Genomic DNA, 18,155 nt, shown 5'->3' with positions numbered 1-18,155 from the left:
GGGGAGTTGAAATGTTGAGCCACGGGCGGTGTGATTGATTGGTGTGGGTGTCTCGGAGATGTTCCCTAAAGCGCTCTGCTAGGAGGCGTCCAGTCTCCCCAATGTAGAGGAGACCGCATCGGGAGCAACGGATACAATAAATGATATTAGTGGATGTGCAGGTAAAACGTTGATGGATGTGGAAGGCTCCTTTAGGGCCTTGGATAGAGGTGAGGGAGGAGGTGTGGGCACAGGTTTTACAGTTCCTGCGGTGGCAGGGGAAAGTGCCAGGATGGGAGGATGGGTCATAGGGGGGCGTGGACCTGACCAGGTAGTCACGGAGGGAACTATTCCCCCCCTCCCTACAACCCACCCTCCCCTCCTGGCACTTTCCCCTGCCACCGCAGGAACTGTAAAACCTGTGCCCACACCTCCTCCCTCACCTCTATCCAAGGCCCTAAAGGAGCCTTCCATATCCATCAAAGTTTTACCTGCACATTCACTGATATCATTTATTGTATCCGTTACTCCCTATGCAGTCTCCTCTACATTGGGGAGACTGGACGCCTCCTAGCAGAGCGCTTTAGGGAACATCTCCGAGACACCCACACCAATCAATCACACCGCCCGTGGTTCAACATTTCAACTCCCCCTCCCGAGAGCATGGAGGTCCTGGGCCTCCTTCACCTCCGCTTCCTCACCACCAGACGCCTGGAGGAAGAACGCCTCATCTTCCGCCTCGGAACACTTCAACCCCAGGGCATCAATGTGGACTTCAACAGTTTCCTCATTTCCCCTTCCCCCACCTCATCCTAGTTTCAAACTTCCAGTTCAGCACTGTCCCCATGACCTGTCCGGACTTATCCGACCTAGCTAGCTCCTTTTCCACCTATCCACTCCACCCTCTCCTCCCTGATCTATCACCTTCATCTCCCCCACTACTCACCCATTGTACTCTTTGCTACTCTCTCCCCACCCCCACCCTCCCCTAGCTTATCTCTCCACACTTCAGGCTCACTGCCTTGATTCCTGATGAAGGGCTTTTGCCCGAAACGTCGATTTCGCTTCTCGTTGGATGCTGCCTGAACGGCTGTGCTCTTCCAGCATCACTGATCCAGAACCTTCCCAAAATATATCCATCCAGCAAACACATGCACAGTCACTTAACCTGTAAAGTGTTTTCACTCATCTCTGCAAATTTTCTCTGCACCTCTTTCCAAGAAACAGCAATTCTGGCAAATATGAGTTCCCAAGGTTAGACAAAACTTTGAGGAGCTGTGGGAAATGCTGTAAAAACAGATGGAGACACTGGCGAGGGTGCAAGAACAGATTAACAATGGTGATCCCTAACTAAAGGTTACACAAAACTAAGTAACAGGGAAAGACTGGGCATCTTTACTCTCGAAAGTGACCTCATTGAGGTCCTTAACACTGTGAAAGCTATTAAACGAATATACAGATCATAGCGTCATTGAGTTATACAGCATGGAAACGGACCCTTTGGTCCAACTTATCCATGCCAACCAGACATCCCGGTCTAATCTAGTCCCATTTGCCAGCAATTGGCCCATATCCCGCTAAACCCTTCCTATTCATGTACCCATCCAGATGCCTTTTAAATGCTGTAATTGTACCATCCTCCACCACTTCCTCTGACAGCTCATTCCATACACGCACCACCCTCTGTGTGAAAATATTATCCTTCAGGTGTCATTTAAATCTTTCCCCTCTCACCCAAAACTTATGCCCTCTAGTTTTGGACTCCCCTACCCTGGAAAAAAAGAACTTGGCTGTTCATTCTATCTGAGCCCTTCATGATTTTATAAACCTCTATAAAGTCACCCCTCAATCTCCGACGCTCCAGGGAAAACAGCCCCAGCCTATTCAGCATCTCCCTATAGCACACATCCTCCAACCCTGGCAACATCCTTGTAAATCTTTTCTGCACCCTCTCAAGTTGAAGAACATCCTTCCTACAGAATGACAATCAAAATTGTACACAGTATTTTAAAAGTGGTCTCACCAATGTCCTGTACAGCCTCAATATGACCTGCCAATTCTTGTACTCAATGTCCTAACCAATGAAGCAAGTGTGCTCAATGCTTTCTTTGTTATCCTGTCTACCTGCAACTTCACTTTCAAGGAATTATGCACCTGCACCCTTAGGTCTCTTTATTCAGCAACACTCCGCAAGAGTTTACCAGTAAGTGTATAAATCCTGCCCTGATTTGCCTTTCCAAAATGCAATACCTCACATTTATCTAAATTAAACTCTATCTGCCACTCCTTAGCCCATTAGTCCATCCAATCAAGGTCCCTTTGTATGCTGAGATAATCTTCTTTGATGTCCACAACACCTCCAATTTTGGTGTCATCTGCAAACTTATTGACCATTCCTCCTACATTCACATCCGAATCATTAAATAAATGATGAATAGCAGTGGACCCAACACTGATCCTTGTGGCACACTCCGCTGGTCACAGGCCTCCAGTCCAAAAAGCAACCCTCTGCCACTACCCTCAGTCTCCTATCTTCAAGTGAATTTTATATCCAATTGGCTAGAACCCTCTGGATACCATGCAAAACCTTATCGAATGTTTTGATTAGATTAGATTCCCTACAGCGTGGAAACAGGCCCTGCGGCCCAACAAGTCCACACCGACCCTCTGAAGAGTAACCCACCCAGACCCATTTCCCTCTAACTAATGTACCTAATTTAGGTATTGGTCAATTCACTTAACCTGCACATCTTTGGATTGTGGGAGGAAACCCACACAGACACAGGGAGAATGTGCAAACTCCACTCAGACAGTTGCCTGAGGCTGGAATTGAACCCGGGTCCGTGGAGCTATGAGGCTGCAGTGCTAACCACTGAGCCACCATGCACCCCCCCACCCCCCCGTGCTTTGCTCAAGTCCATATAGACAACGTCTACTGCTCTGCCTTCATCAAGCTTCTTTGTCACCTCTTTAAAAAGCTCAGTCAATATGACACGGGAAGAGCAAACCTCGAGGTGGTCAATATAAGAAATGCATTAAGGAATTCCAAATGGGCGGCACGGTGGCACAGTGGTTAGCACTGCTGCCTCACAGCACCAGAGACCCGGGTTCAATTCCCGGGTTTCCTCCGGGTGCTCCGGATTCCTCCCACAGTCCAAAGATGTGCAGGTCAGGTGAATTGGCCATGCTAAATTGCCCGTAGTGTTAGGTAAGGAGTATATGTAGGGGAATGGGTGGGTTGCGCTTCGGCAGGTCAGTGTGGACTTGTTGGGCCGAAGGGCCTGTTTCCACACTGTAAGTAATCTAATCTAATTACTCAAAGAGTGGTGAGAATATGGAACGTACTAACATAGGGAATGCTTGAGGCCTGTTCTATGTGCGTGGTAGCTACAAAAGCAAAGAGGGAGAAGGAAATAGACAGCTATGCTGATAGATAGTGTCAAGGAAGGGTGGTAGCACAGAGTGGATGGACTGAATGTCCTGTTTCTGAGCTGTGCATTATTAAGTCACTCTTTGACACACTGTAAGCAGGATAAAAACAATGACTGCAGATGCTGGAAACCAGATTCTGGATCAGTGGTGCTGGAGAAGCACAGCAGTGCAGGCAGCATCTGAGTTATTTTACTGCTCCTCAGATGCTGCCTGAACTGCTGTGCTTTTCCAGCACCACTAATGCAGACACTTTAAGCAGTTCAGGTTCTGATGACGCTCCCTTCTGGGAATGACAGAGTTCTGATGAAGAGTCACATCGGAAATGTTTCTCTGCACAGATGCTGCCAGACCTGCTGCGGTCCTGCCATGGATAGTCTTCAGAGCTACGCTTTGAGGAGAAGGTGGTTGCTGATGAATTGGTCACTCTGCTGTTATTCAATGAGTTGGAAATGGTGTGCTAAATGCTGGTTTGCGATGAGGTGCTTATTAATCATTGCCTCACTCCAACTGTGATCGTAGGAAGTAGAGATATGAAAGGATAAGAGCTTGCACTTTTATTTGTTCCTTCATTTATGAAATGTGGACATCGCTGGCTGGCAGTTGAAAATGTGTTGCTGGAAAAGCGCAGCAGGCCAGGCAGCATCCAAAGAGCAGGAGAATCGACGTTTCGGGCATGAGTCCTTCTTCACTGGCTTTATTGCCTGTCCCTAGTTACCTTTGAAAAGCTGCCTTCTTGAACAGCTGCAGTCCACCTGTAGTCGGTTGACCCACAATGCCTTAGGGGAGGCAATTATGGGATTTTGACCTAGCAATGGTGAAGAAATGGCGATCTATTTCCAGGTCAGGATGATGAGTGGCTTGGAGGTGGTGGTTTCCCATGTATCTGCTGCCGTTGTCCTTCTAGATGGAAGTGGTTGTGGGATTGAGGATCTTTGGTGAATTATTGCATTGCCCCTTGTAGTTAGTACAGACTGAGCATGCATACTTGTGGATGAGAGAATGTGTACTTGAGGATGTGGTGCCAATCAAGTGGGCTGCTTTGTCCTGGATGGTATCAAGCTTCTTATGGAGTGGCTTTCCCAACCTCAGCACAAACCAAATCTCTTTACAAACAAAGAAACGCTTTTGAAGTGTTGTTGTTACATTGGAACATAGGAACAGGAGTAGGCCATTCATCCCCTCGAGCCTGTTCTGCCTTTCAATGAAATCATAGCTATTTGTGGCCAAACTCCAATTATCTGCCTTTGGCCCATATCCTGTAATACTTTTGTTTGACAAAGATGTATCTATCTCAAATTTAAAATGAACAACTGATCCAGCATCCGCTATCCTTTGTGGAAGAGAGTTCCAAACATCTACTCTCCTTTGGGTATGGTCAGGTTGGAACCTTGACACACAAACAAACAAGAATTTTGGAAAACTCTGCTGACACACTCCATCCCGACTCTCTGATTCCATTGGTTCGGTATGCCAGAATGTCCGTGAATTTTATCCCAGACTGTCAGTCCCTCTGCTACCCACTGATCCCTAGTTCACTTGCAGTTATTTTTATCTGGGGACATTAGGATACATTTCTGAGAGGTGCCGAGGCTGAGTAAGGCGCTATATAAATGCAAGTTCTTCAGTGTCTCTATATCCTATGGAGTTGAACTGAGACATCCAGTACTTAGGGCAGGTGAGACATCAACCGGGAAACATATGTAATCATAGTTTTGTGAGGGGAGTGTATTGATGCTTGTTAGGGAAACTTTTGTGGGCTACAGAGTCTGTTGATTTTGATTTAATCAAATGTAAGCTTCATTGTCACATGCTCAAGCACAGGACTACAGTGAAAAGAGTCTAATGTTGCCACACAGCGCCATCTTCGGTACGAAGGTACTTAGGTACAAAACTTAAGTACAATGGGGTGGCACGGTGGCTCAGTGGTTAGCACTGCTGCCTCACAGCACCAGGGACCCAGGCGAATGTCTGTGTGGAGTTTGCACATTCTCTCCGTGTCTGGGTGGGTTTCCTCTGGGTGCTCTGGTTTCCTCCCACAGTCCAAAGACATGCAGGTTAAATTGATTGGCCATTCTAAATTACCCACAGTCTCCAGGGATGTGCAGGCTCAGTGGATTAGCCATGGGAAAAGCAGGTTTACAGGGATAGGCTGGAGGGTAAGTCTGGGTAGGATACCCTTTTGAAAACTGGTGTGGAGTTGTTGGACTGAACGGCCTGTTTTCACAGTTATGGATTCAGTTCTTAAAGTAGCCCCATATAGAGAAACAAAGTTAAAAGTAAAGCATTCCAGTTGTTCTTAGAATAACCAGAAATATAAAGTTAAAAGTTAACATTACAGTCATTCCTGGTATTAAGTGGAAAATGAAGGAATAAAGTAAAAGTCTTTCCGAAGTTTATTCCCCGCAAAGGTTCAGTCTCCTCCGTTTCCGCCTGCTCTCTGGGAAACCTCAGGCTCCCTGCTCTCGAAGCTGCGAATGCTGAGGGCCTTCCCTCACTAACTCTTCGGGCTCGCTCTAACCACATTCAGTTCAGGCCCACAGCCCATACCCCGCCCTGGACCCACAGCCCATACCCCGCCCTGGGCCCACAGCCCATTCCCCCCACTCCGGGCCCACAGCCCATGCCCCGCTCTGGGCCCACAGCCCATACCCCGCCCTGGGCCCACAGCCCATTCCCCCCACTCCGGGCCCACAGCCCATACCCCGCCCTGGGCCCACAGCCCATTCCCCCCGCCCTGGGCCCACAGCCCATTCCCCCCACCCTGGGCCCACAGCCCATTCCCCGCCCTGGGCCCACAGCCCATTCCCCGCCCTGGGCCCACAGCCCATTCCCCGCCCTGGGCCCACAGCCCATTCCCCCCACTCCGGGCCCACAGCCCATTCCCCGCCCTGGGCCCACAGCCCATTCCCCGCCCTGGGCCCACAGCCCATTCCCCGCCCTGGGCCCACAGCCCATTCCCCCCGCCCTGGGCCCACAGCCCATTCCCCGCCCTGGGCCCACAGCCCATTCCCCGCCCTGGGCCCACAGCCCATTCCCCCCACTCCGGGCCCACAGCCCATTCCCCCCACCCTGGGCCCACAGCCCATTCCCCGCCCTGGGCCCACAGCCCATTCCCCGCCCTGGGCCCACAGCCCATTCCCCGCCCTGGGCCCACAGCCCATTCCCCGCCCTGGGCCCACAGCCCATTCCCCGCCCTGGGCCCACAGCCCATTCCCCCCACTCCGGGCCCACAGCCCATACCCCACTCCGGGCCCACAGCCCATACCCCGCCCTGGGCCCACAGCCCATTCCCCGCCCTGGGCCCACAGCCCATTCCCCCCGCCCTGGGCCCACAGCCCATTCCCCCCGCTCTGGGCCCACAGCCCATTCCCCGCCCTGGGCCCACAGCCCATTCCCCGCCCTGGGCCCACAGCCCATTCCCCGCCCTGGGCCCACAGCCCATTCCCCGCCCTGGGCCCACAGCCCATTCCCCGCCCTGGGCCCACAGCCCATTCCCCCCGCCCTGGGCCCACAGCCCATTCCCCCCGCCCTGGGCCCACAGCCCATTCCCCGCCCTGGGCCCACAGCCCATTCCCCGCCCTGGGCCCACAGCCCATTCCCCGCCCTGGGCCCACAGCCCATTCCCCCCGCCCTGGGCCCACAGCCCATTCCCCCCGCCCTGGGCCCACAGCCCATTCCCCCCACTCCGGGCCCACAGCCCATTCCCCGCCCTGGGCCCACAGCCCATTCCCCCCACTCCGGGCCCACAGCCCATACCCCGCCCTGGGCCCACAGCCACTGCTGCCTCTCCCGGTCCTGAAGGTAAGTAGAAAAATGAGAATAAAAGGAGAATGCATGCAGCCTGGAGCTGCAGTTGGGGAATGGGACAAATGGTTAGCTCTTTCTGAACTGATGTGGGTCCAATGACCTTTCTCTGTAGTGTGAGGAAGATTTGATTATTCTCCTAACAAAGTGGTGCCTGTCCCTGTCAGCGCTGAGGGGGTTAATCTCTATCAGCTCTAGCTCGGCTCAGTCCAGGCCTAAGAGTGATGTCCCACTCAGAAACAGGGAAATTACAGACTTGGATGTTCTAATTAATTAAATATTGACTGATTAGAAGACTGTAACATTAGGGGATCACCCTGGGGTTACAGAACTGTCTGCCGGTCTGTTTAGTTCACATTTAAGGTCATTCTTCTAATTTAATCATCAATACTTTGCTAATTTGGAGCCTGAGAGTTGAACTGTAAGACCCAGGCAGGGATATAACTGGGCTGAAGCACGCATTACTGTGTCTCTGTAAAGAAATTTTCCCTGCACTGTCCAAACTCACTAATGCTGCTCACCCTGTGATGGAGAATGGACAAAGGTAACTCAAGGCAAGGTTTTTTGGCAGTGACTGGTTAAAGTCTGGAACTCTGCCTGAGAGTATGATGGAGTCAGATTCAACTGTGGTTTTCGGAGGAGATTGGACAAGCACCTGAGAGGAAAAGGAACCATCAGGGCTTCAGGTGAAGGGCAGGGCAGTGAGATTAGCTGAGTTAGGCCTGCAGTCAGCCAGCATGGATAGGAGGGGCTGAGTGGCCTCTTCCTGTGCTGTAGTCATTCTATGATAGTGTTTCAAACACCATCGAGCCCTCTGTTATGGAATCACAAGCACAGAAGGAAACAGATCAGCCACTGTAGCTGTACTGGTCATGGTTAAGAAGGCATTTAGCACATTTACCTTCATTGCTCAGACCTTTGTGTAGAGAGTTGGGATGTTATATTGTGGTTGTACAGAACATTGGTGTGGCCTTTTCTGGAATACTGTGTCCAGTTCTGGTCGCCCTGTTATCGGAAGGATGTTATTAAGCATCAGGTTAAGAAGATTCAGAAGAGATTTACCAGGTGGGGAAGGTTAGAGTTATAAAGAAAGACTGGATAGGATGGGACTTATTCCACTGGAGCGTAGGAGATTGAGAGGTGACCTGACAAAGGATTATAGATAGGGTTAATGGCAGGTGTGCATTCCCTCAGATAGGGGACCTCAAGACTTGGGATGCATTTTTAAGTTGAAAGGAGAGATTTATAAAACCACATGAGGGACAAATTGGGTGGTTCACATATGGAATGAATTTCCAGAGGAAATGGCTACAGTAACAATCTTTAAGAGACACCTAGGTAAGTTCATAAATGAGAAAGGTTTGGAATGATATGGGCCAGGAGCAGGCAGGTGGGACTAGATCAGTTTGGGATGATGTTTGGCATGGGCTGGGTCTGTCTCTGTGCTGTTATGATTCCATTGCATCCTATCCCCATATTCTTTACCCAGAGCCTTGAAGTTTTCATCCCTTTAGGCCCTGGCTCTCTTGTGAGCGTTCCATCTGATCTGCTTCCACTGCCTCCGCTGGCACATTGCAACCACTTGCCACGTAAAAAGTAATTCTCAAATCCTCTCAGGCACTTTTGCCAATTGCCTGTTGTTCCCTGGAAAAAGAAACCTGTCAGAACACAGCGGGAGCTGCCAATGAGTTCCTTCAGTTTTTGAATTACTTTCTCCCCTTCTGCTTGAACAGGCTTTTCATGCCCCAGTGAAGTGTTTCGGTCCCAGTATGATTCTCTGCTGCAAAACACTCCCCACACACTCCCAACTGCCCCCAACCCACTCAGCCTCTGGTCTGAACGGGAAACGTGAGAGAGCCCCAGCCCACTGTTGTAGGTCACCAGGATCTGAATTAGGTAAGACCCCAGAATCCTTGCGCAGTAACTGAGCTGATCCCTTCACACACAGGCTGTCTCAGCTGAGTGGGAAGCCAGTGTTTCCCTGGGGGGGGGGACTGAAAGACCTGTCTCTCAGTCTCCACACACGGCCGACTGCACCAGGAGAGCGGTGCAGTGCTGACCGCATCCGCCTTTCATCAGGTTGCTAGGAAACGCTTGAACCTTGCCAATACTCCAAGTTATCCCCACATCCTGTTTGGAATGGCTCTATTATCTCCCAGTTGGGGCTGGACTCAGCAGAATAGCATTTAATTCCAAACCATCCCTACTCTAAGATGTCAAAGATATTTTCTGGTCAACCCATTGAGAGGCATATTCCCACACCTTTGGCCTTGAACCTATGACTCCTGGCTTAGAGCTAGTGACACTATCACTGCACCACTAAAGGTCCCCTAAAGGTGTTGAAAGCTGCCACTCATTAGCAAGGCACCAGCTACTCAGTGAAAGGTTCTAATCCATTGCAGCTTTTTTTCAGTTATTCAGTCTAGCTGGGCCTGCATTTATTGCTTTTGAACAGACAGATATAAAAGAGTTGACCATATTGTGTGGGAGTGGAGTCACATGTTGACCAGACCAGATGAGGATTTCATAGAACAGAATCCCTACAGTGTGGAAACAGGCCATTTGGCCCATTGAATCCACATTAACCCCCTGAAGAACATGCCTCCCAGACCCACCCCACATTTCCCACACATCCCTGGACACTACAGGCAACTGAGTGTGGCCAATCCACCTAACGTGCACATGGTTGGACTGTGGGAGGATAGAGGCACAGGGAGAATGTGCAAACTCCACATAGGCAGTTGCCCAATGGTGGAATTGAACACAGGTCCCTGGTGCTATGAGGCAGCACTGAGCCACCATTCTGCCCCAGTTTGTTCCTGAGAGGGTGTTAGTGAGAGTCAGTTTCCTCTCAGCTTCAGATTTCCCCTTTGATGAAATTAAACTCAAATTTCTTGATCTGCTGTGAATGGATGTTAATCCATCCCACTAAAAACCAGGGACTCTACATTGCTAGTCCTATTCCATTGCCACTACGTTCCAGTCTTCCTGATCTTCTGGGAGTAAACGTCACTCTGAGTAACCTGCAGGAGTTAGAAGCCAGGTTTCTTGTATTGAATGCTGGCAGTTCCCCACCATCTATTTATCCTGGAGCCACATACAGTGTGAGATCCACGTTCCAGGAAAGATTGTGACTGAGATTCCGGCTTACTGAGCCGCAGTGTTCCTCACCTTCCCAAATCTTTCTGAGGCCTGAATAACCTGCAGCAGGCACTTTAAGGCACCAGGGGTGGAATGGGGGATTGCTGCTGGGGCTGCTCCTCCAAGCCTGGCCCACAGCCGCATTCCCCTTCCGGGTCGATGTGCCAAGTGGAGAGATGGCAGCCTCTCGACACCACCCTGCTGGGCTGGACGTATCACCAGCATGCCCTGAGATTCCTGAAAAAAGCTGCTCCAGGTCAGAGTTAGAGACTCCCACCAGAGGCAGAGGAGTCACTTTGGCAATGCCTTTGAAACATCCCTGAAGGGGGATGTCAAGCTATGGGAGGGTCCTGACCTGTGACTGACCACCACGGAGAAGGCTGGCTGCGGGAGACTTTGTCGGGAATGTGAGGAGTTGAAGGGGAGGGGGTGGAGGGAATGCACATGAGGCCCCCTCCCCGCACCAGTTCCCCTCACCCCACCACCTGATGGAGTCTGCAGTTCGCAGCTCTCGTAATGAACTCTTACTCACCCACCGTCTCTCCCCATCCTGCGACCTTGTGGCCGAGTGTGATACTGGGCTCCACGCTGCAGTAAAGATCACAATCCCAGATCCCGTCGATCCATAATGGAAGCGAGACATCGTGGATTCCCAAGGAACTGCTGAAGGGAATGAAGAAATGGGAAGGATAGGAAACAGGCAGGGGCAACAGTGACATAGTGCATAATCCAGACCTGTGACTAACATTTCTGAGGTCATGAGTTCAAATCCCATAATAGCAGGTGGGGAAAGTTGCATTCAATACAAAAATGTGGACTAAGAAGCTAGCCTAATTAGGGGGAAACCCCATCTGGCTCACTGTTACCCTTTAGGGAAGGCAATCTGCCATCCTCACCTGGTCTGGCCTACTCATGACTCCAGACCCACAGCAACCTGATTGACTCTTTACTGCCCTCTGGGCACCTAGCGATGGGCAATAAATACTGGCCAGGCCGATGACACCCTCATCCCATGAAAAAGATAAAAGAAGTTGGTGTTTTAAAAATTATGTAAGGTGGATTCTTTAAAAGATTCCTAGGAAAGTTACGCTAGACTCGAAACGTTAACTCTATTTCTCTCTACACAGATGCTGCCAGGCTTACAGAGTTTTTCCAATACTCTCTGTGTTTGTTTTGGAATTCCAGCTTCCACAGTTTTCTGCTTTTATTCTTGAAGACGTTGCCTGGCAATTGATGACAGAAGGAAAAGCTTGGAATGTTGCAGTTTTTTTATTAGAACGCACGATGGAGAACTATAAAGGCTTGGAATTAAGAAAGGACGGGTCAGTAATGAATCAGTTGGCAGTGCTGTCACGCTGCACTGAAAGTGGATCTAACTATAGCCCAGAATGACTATCAGTAACATTAACAAGTGAACAGTTCACCACTTTCAGTACTCTAATCCATTGTACCCTGTTCCAATACAAATGGCGGCTCATTTAAAGCACTGAGGAATGTTGGTTGCCCACAATTATTTCTAATGAAGTTCTTGGTGTCACTTAGTGGGAAACTTTCCTGTCACTTTAGTTCATTGGCTGTAGCAGTAAGAGAGCACCACTCAGCTGTGCTCACTGTTCCACTTTCTCAGAGCTGAGAATCGAGTTAACATCAAGCGTCATTAATCATCCCTGCGAAAGGCCAAGAAGCTATTGCACATTTCCCATTAATCAGTGACCGATCGGAGCTATGAAGCCGGGCAAGTTCAGCACGGTTTGCTTTGTCTTGTTTGCATCTCTTTCAGTTGAGATAAGATTACCGTGACATCTATGACATTGGTTCAGCAAGCTTCTGCTTTGGAGAGAGTCGCTTGGAAATAAAAAGATGTGTTTCATTGAGTTGGCCTTTCTTCAGACAGCGTGTCTTTCCCTGTCACAATATGCCCTTTTCACAGGCATCCAGCTTTTAAAATTCAATTTTGTCAGATAAAGAGAATCTTTAAGAATCCCTGTGTGCCCTTAAAAGCTTTTTTTGACTTTATCAAATGATGAATCAGAATGCTTTATCTCCTGACTGAAAGCATTTTAAAATGTTAAACACCTCGACATCAATTAATCATGGCAAAAATGGAAGAATCCTGAGAGATTGTATAAATCTTAAAATCCACAATAAAAGAGACCCAGAACTGACAAATCTCCCCGGTACTGCATTAGATCTTTTGATATCATTGATCATCGTTACAATAACAAGCGAGTTTGAGAAGCTTCGCTCCCAGTTAATTTACGCCAGTTTATACTCAATGTGAATATGTATTTAATCCCTTGAGGGCTGAGGGTGGGTCAGTGTGAATGGCACTTGTCATTAATTGGGAGGGGATATAGGGAGGGGTGTGAGAATGATGAAGGGGGGAGAGGAAAGGAGAGCGGAAGCGAGAGAGATGGAGAAGAGAGAATATGAAGGATAAGTGGAGCGGGGCCATTGTTGACTCTGACGCGATCAAAGCAGAGACAGTGGACGTGATTCTAACTCATTTAAAGGCATAAACCTGCACAGAGTTCCAAACCAGCTCCACTGTGATTTCAAATCCACCAGAATTAGAAAATAAATTGATTTGATGTATTACTGTCACGTGCACCGAGGTAGGGTGAAAAGTGTTGTTTTACATATCTTACAGGCAGGTGTAGCAGGGTAAGAGAACAGAGTGCAGGATACAGTGTTACAGCTGCTAAGAAAATGCAGAGAGAGATCAGCATTAACATTAAAGAGGTCCATTCAAAAATCTGATAGTTATGAATCAATGTAGATGCTGCAGATAGGAAGTAAAAACAGGAAATGTTGGATACACACAACATCTGTGGGGAGAGGAACTGAGTTAACTTTTTAAGGTGGGTGACGTTTTGTCTAAACTTTCATGTTATTGCAATCCATGTGCACAGAGCAAGCTCTGCAAAGTGATCACGAGCGATAGCCATTTTTATGATGCTGATTGTGGGAAGTATACTGACCAGGAAAAGTGAGGAGAACTGCTTTGTTCTGTCCCAACAGAACAGCAAAGTGAGAACTGTTGCATCCAACTGGACAGCAGTCAGTTTAACACCTAACCTGAGAGCTGGCGCTGGAGAGTTAGCTTTGACACTTACACAGAAGCCCTGCGGCAGGATTAAGAACTTACAACCTTTCAGAATCTGCAGTAACAGCGCTACCAACTGAGCCATATCGAATTGTCATCAGTTACACTTCTAATCCATTATTTTCCCAATTCTCAGCAACGTCTGTACATTGTAATTGGAATCCTTGCTTAAACTGTCCATTTTGCCCTGAATTTGTGCCAAGATCTCAATGTCCTGGAGGTTGCATTGACCTTAATAGAATCGTTTAATAGCATCTCCCCGTGTGTTCTTCGCCCGAGGCTTATTTATGTATGTTTCTGTGACTATTGTCCTGTTGCCCTGATGCCCTTGCCACCAAGGCAGCATCAACAAGACTTTGTATGGCATCATTTCCAAAACAACCTCTTCCCTGCTGTCTCACACACAGAAACGGAAATTCCTAGAGAAACTCAGAAGGTCTGGCAGCATCTGTGGAGGAGAGAAGCAGAGTTAATGTTTCGAGTCCACTCTGATCCATGTTCAGAACACTTCCCCACTGTGCTCCATCTCTGACCCCTGCCAACTGCACACTGTACAGCTTCAGGAGATACACACCAACTAGTTAAATGGATTTTATTTCCGGCAGCCAAAGGGTGTCAGGGGACCACAGTGCAGGTGTGAAATTTCGGTTTCTGCGTCAATATGACTAACATATTCAGTTCCCCAGGAATTACATGCGTCAATCACATGTATCAATGTCTTCACCTGTACCTCTTTGTGACTCATTTTCTCTCTTCTTCTGTTATCTCTGTCGCTCCAGATGCTGTATTTGCCTCCTGCATTACTCATATTCCTCTCGATCTCGCACTGACCTATTTTTCTTTCTCTCTCTCATTAAATAACTGACTCCTGTCTAATCGCCATCGTCAACGATGTACCACACAGGCTCACAGAGAACAATTATGAAGAGAGATTTTAAGGACACTTCCTTGATTGAGTGTGGAAGCAGCAGTAGGGTAATTGAATTGGGGTAACGATGGGAGATTTTGAGGGGAAAGTTGGATTGGAAGACCTCACAAGATTGCTCTTAATACCTGCTTTGAGATATTTCCTTATTCACCTGTTCAGGGACATGATGTGGGGGTCCTGGTCTTGGACTGGGATGGACAAGGTCAGAAGTCACACAAGGCCAGGTTATAGACCAACAGGTTTATTTGATGCTCCTTCATCAGATGAAGATCACCTGGATTATGGATGTGGATTATGGATAATCATCTTCATCAGGTGAATTGAAACCTGACAGAGGAGCAGTGCTCCAAAACATCGCGATTTCAAATAAATCTGGACTATAACCGGGTGTCGTGTGACTTCTGACAGAGACATTATGACACAGCTATGGTGCACTTGAACCTAGGCCTCCTGAGTCTAGAGGTAAGAGCACTACCACTTCACCACAAGAGCCCCTTAAATAGCAGCTTTCACAGGTATTCTAGCTTTGTTGAATAGTTGGCTTGTTCTGATAAGTAAACATATGCTGAGATGCTGAAATGCTCATCCATCTCCTCTAAGGATGATAGGACTGAGTCACAATGAATGCGGTTTGGATTCTTACTGCATCATACAGCCCTTCAGGTCACCTGCTTGGTCCCAATGATTTCCGCTCACCTTCCAAGAGCTGCTTGAAAGTCTTAGAAAGTGGGCAGTGTTACTCAACGATTAACTCCTCATTTAAAGGTGAAATTATTAAAAGACTCAGATCTCAGAGAGGGGTGGTCGGTTCTTTCGATAGATGCGATAGCCTTTCTTAACATCAAACATTCCTCACCCTCAACTTCCTGGGGCTTACCATTGACCAGAACCTCAACTGGACTTGCCAAGTGCATGCATTGTCTACAAGAGCAGTGCAGAGATTGGCAATCACGCAACAGGTACCTAACCTCCTGACTCCCCAAAGTCTGTCCACCATCTCCAAGGCACAAGTCAGGAGTGTGAGGGAATACTCCCCATTTGCTTGGATGGGTACAACTCCAACATCACTCAAGAAGCTTGACACCATCCAGGGCAAAGCAGCCCCCGCCTGATTGGCATCACATCCACAAGCGTCTACTCCCTCTAACAATGAAGCTCAGTAGCATCAGTGTGTACTATCTATAACATGCACTACAGATATTCACCAAAGATCCTGAGCCAGCACATCCACTTGGGAGAAAGGCAGCAGATACTTGGGAACACCAGCCTCTGCAAGTTCATCTCCGAATCACATAACACCCTGACTTGGAACCATATCACTCTGTTTTTTCAGAGACACTGGATCAAAATCCTGGAGCTCCCTTCCTAAGAACACGGTAGGTGCTCCTGTACCACGCAGACTGCAGTGATTTATGAAGACAGGACAGCACCATCACCTTCACAAGGGGAACTAGGAATGAGCAATAAATGTCAAACACAACCACATCCCAGGAACAAATATAGAGAAGCAGTCGGATGAACCTGTAACAGGGTTGGAAGTTGTTGGGTGTGTATTCCCTTAAAGAGCTGAATCGATGATATCAGCTGGCCTTGCACTCCCAGGACTGAGGGGATGCTGCATTGCTGGAGTTGCCACCTTTCGGGTGAGCCGTTGAGCCCACACCATTTCTGACGCTCCGTCGGGCATAAATGATCCTTGTGAGTTTTGAAAATGGGTGTGGAATTCTTTCAGTGACCCTGGACTAACATTTAACCCTCAAACAACATCAATTAAAATGAAATCTCGGCACATTAGTTTGCTTGCAGTTTGGACCTTGTTGTGGTGTGTCTATGTCTGTATCCAGGTAACAATTTGTTATGACGTTTTTTGGATGTGTACGATACTATGCTATGTAAATGCGTTATGTTTTCACAACCCAGAAACAGGCCATTCAGCCCAACAGGTCTGTGTTCTCCACACAAGCTTCCACCAATCTAACTTCACCCAATCCATGAGCAAGTCCTTTTATCCCTTTCTGCCTGGTGAGCTTTTCCAGCAACCCCCCCCAAACTATTTCAATATTGCTCTTCTCAACAGATTCCACATCTTTCATTCTTTCACATCAGCATTGCTCAGTCTTCCATCCCTCAGCCGTTTTGGTCACATGGGAAGTATTGTTTGTGCTGCCATCCATTTCTCCTCTGTACATGGGTTCTTTAGACCGTAAGATATAGGAGCAGAATTGGGCCATTCGGCCCATCGAGTCTGCTCTGCCATCTGAACGTGGCTGATATGTTTCCCAATCCTATTCTCTTGTTCCCTCCCTGTAACCCTTGATCCCCTTTACAAATCAAGGACTGTCTGTCTACCTCTGTCTCAAATACACTCAATGACATGGCCTTCACAACCCTCTACAGCAATGTGCTTCAGAGATTCACCACTCTTTGGCTGAAGACATGTCTCCTTATCTCATTCGAAAGGGTCATTCCTTCACTCTGAGGCTGTGCCCTCCAGTCCTAATCTCTCTAACCAGGGACTTACGTGCTTTGTGTTACTGTGGTAGTGTCCCTGTCGCTGGGCCAGGAGGCTTGGTTCACCTGCTCCAGAAATATATCTTAACAGGTTGATTCAAGCATCTATAAGAATGGGAGCTACAACACTCTAATGCCATAGTCTTACCATTCCAGAAGACTGTTGTCTCATTAGAGAAAGAGAGAGAGAGGTAATGAGTGATGGTTTAATCTGAGGGTCACCACACCTCAGACAAGGGGGAGGTTGAGAAGCAGAGTCCTTCAGGGTCACCTCAGCTGGAGTGGAAATTGAACCTACGCTGTTGGTATTACACTGCATCGCAGGCTAGCCATGTGAGCTAGACCAACCCCCAAAGAGTGTTGTTGAGGCCTAACCTCAGGCCTATCTCCTACAAGATCCTACTCTGGCAGCAGGAAACATGTTTCCGCTGATGGGTGAGTGCCGAACCAGAGGACACAGCTTAAAAATACGGGGTAGACCATTTAGGACAGAGATTAGGAAAAACTTCTTCACCCAGAGAGTGGTGGCTGTGTGGAATGCTCTGCCCCAGAGGACAGTGGAGGCCCAGTCTCTGGATTCATTTAAGAAAGAGTTGGATAGAGCTCTCAAGGATAGTGGAATCAAGGGTTATGGAGATAAGGCAGGGAGCGGATACTGATTAGGAATGATCAGCCATGATCATATTGAATGGCGGTGCAGGCTCGAAGGGCTGAATGGCCTACTCCTGCACCTATTATCTATTGTCTATTGTCTATTTACTCTCTCATCCAGGTCCTCATGTGTTAATCACAATGGACAATGCATATTGCACTCACTGAAGAATTAACCCTTCCAGACCCTCCAAGACCCCGATGCCTTCGCAAATATGCAGAGTCGGTGGAATCTGTTACAATGCAGAACCCTAACTTGTTCCCAATCTGGAACACAGCGCAAGCCACAATGCTAACCAAACTCACTGCTGAATCACTGAAGAGGGATATTAAAAGAATCAAGCAGCTGGCTAAGAAATGTGTTCTCCACCAAGCTGCTAAGGCCATGTAGATAAAACTGTCAAGAAAGATTGACAGTGATGCAGTCCACCCACCTCTTCAACATTGGATGGTAAACCTGCTCCACTTAGTCATTCAATTCCTTGACTAGATAATCGCCCTCCATTTATACCGGGGCAAATGATTGATAAGAATTGCTGAAGCAGCTAAATACAGTGAGATGTGTACTGTCATGAGTAAAAAGCAACAGGTCTGTGGAACTTT

The sequence above is a fragment of the Hemiscyllium ocellatum genome, chromosome 31, assembly GCF_020745735.1.
Source record: "Hemiscyllium ocellatum isolate sHemOce1 chromosome 31, sHemOce1.pat.X.cur, whole genome shotgun sequence".
NCBI lineage: Eukaryota > Metazoa > Chordata > Chondrichthyes > Orectolobiformes > Hemiscylliidae > Hemiscyllium > Hemiscyllium ocellatum.
Note: the sequence above shows the minus strand (reverse complement) of the source record.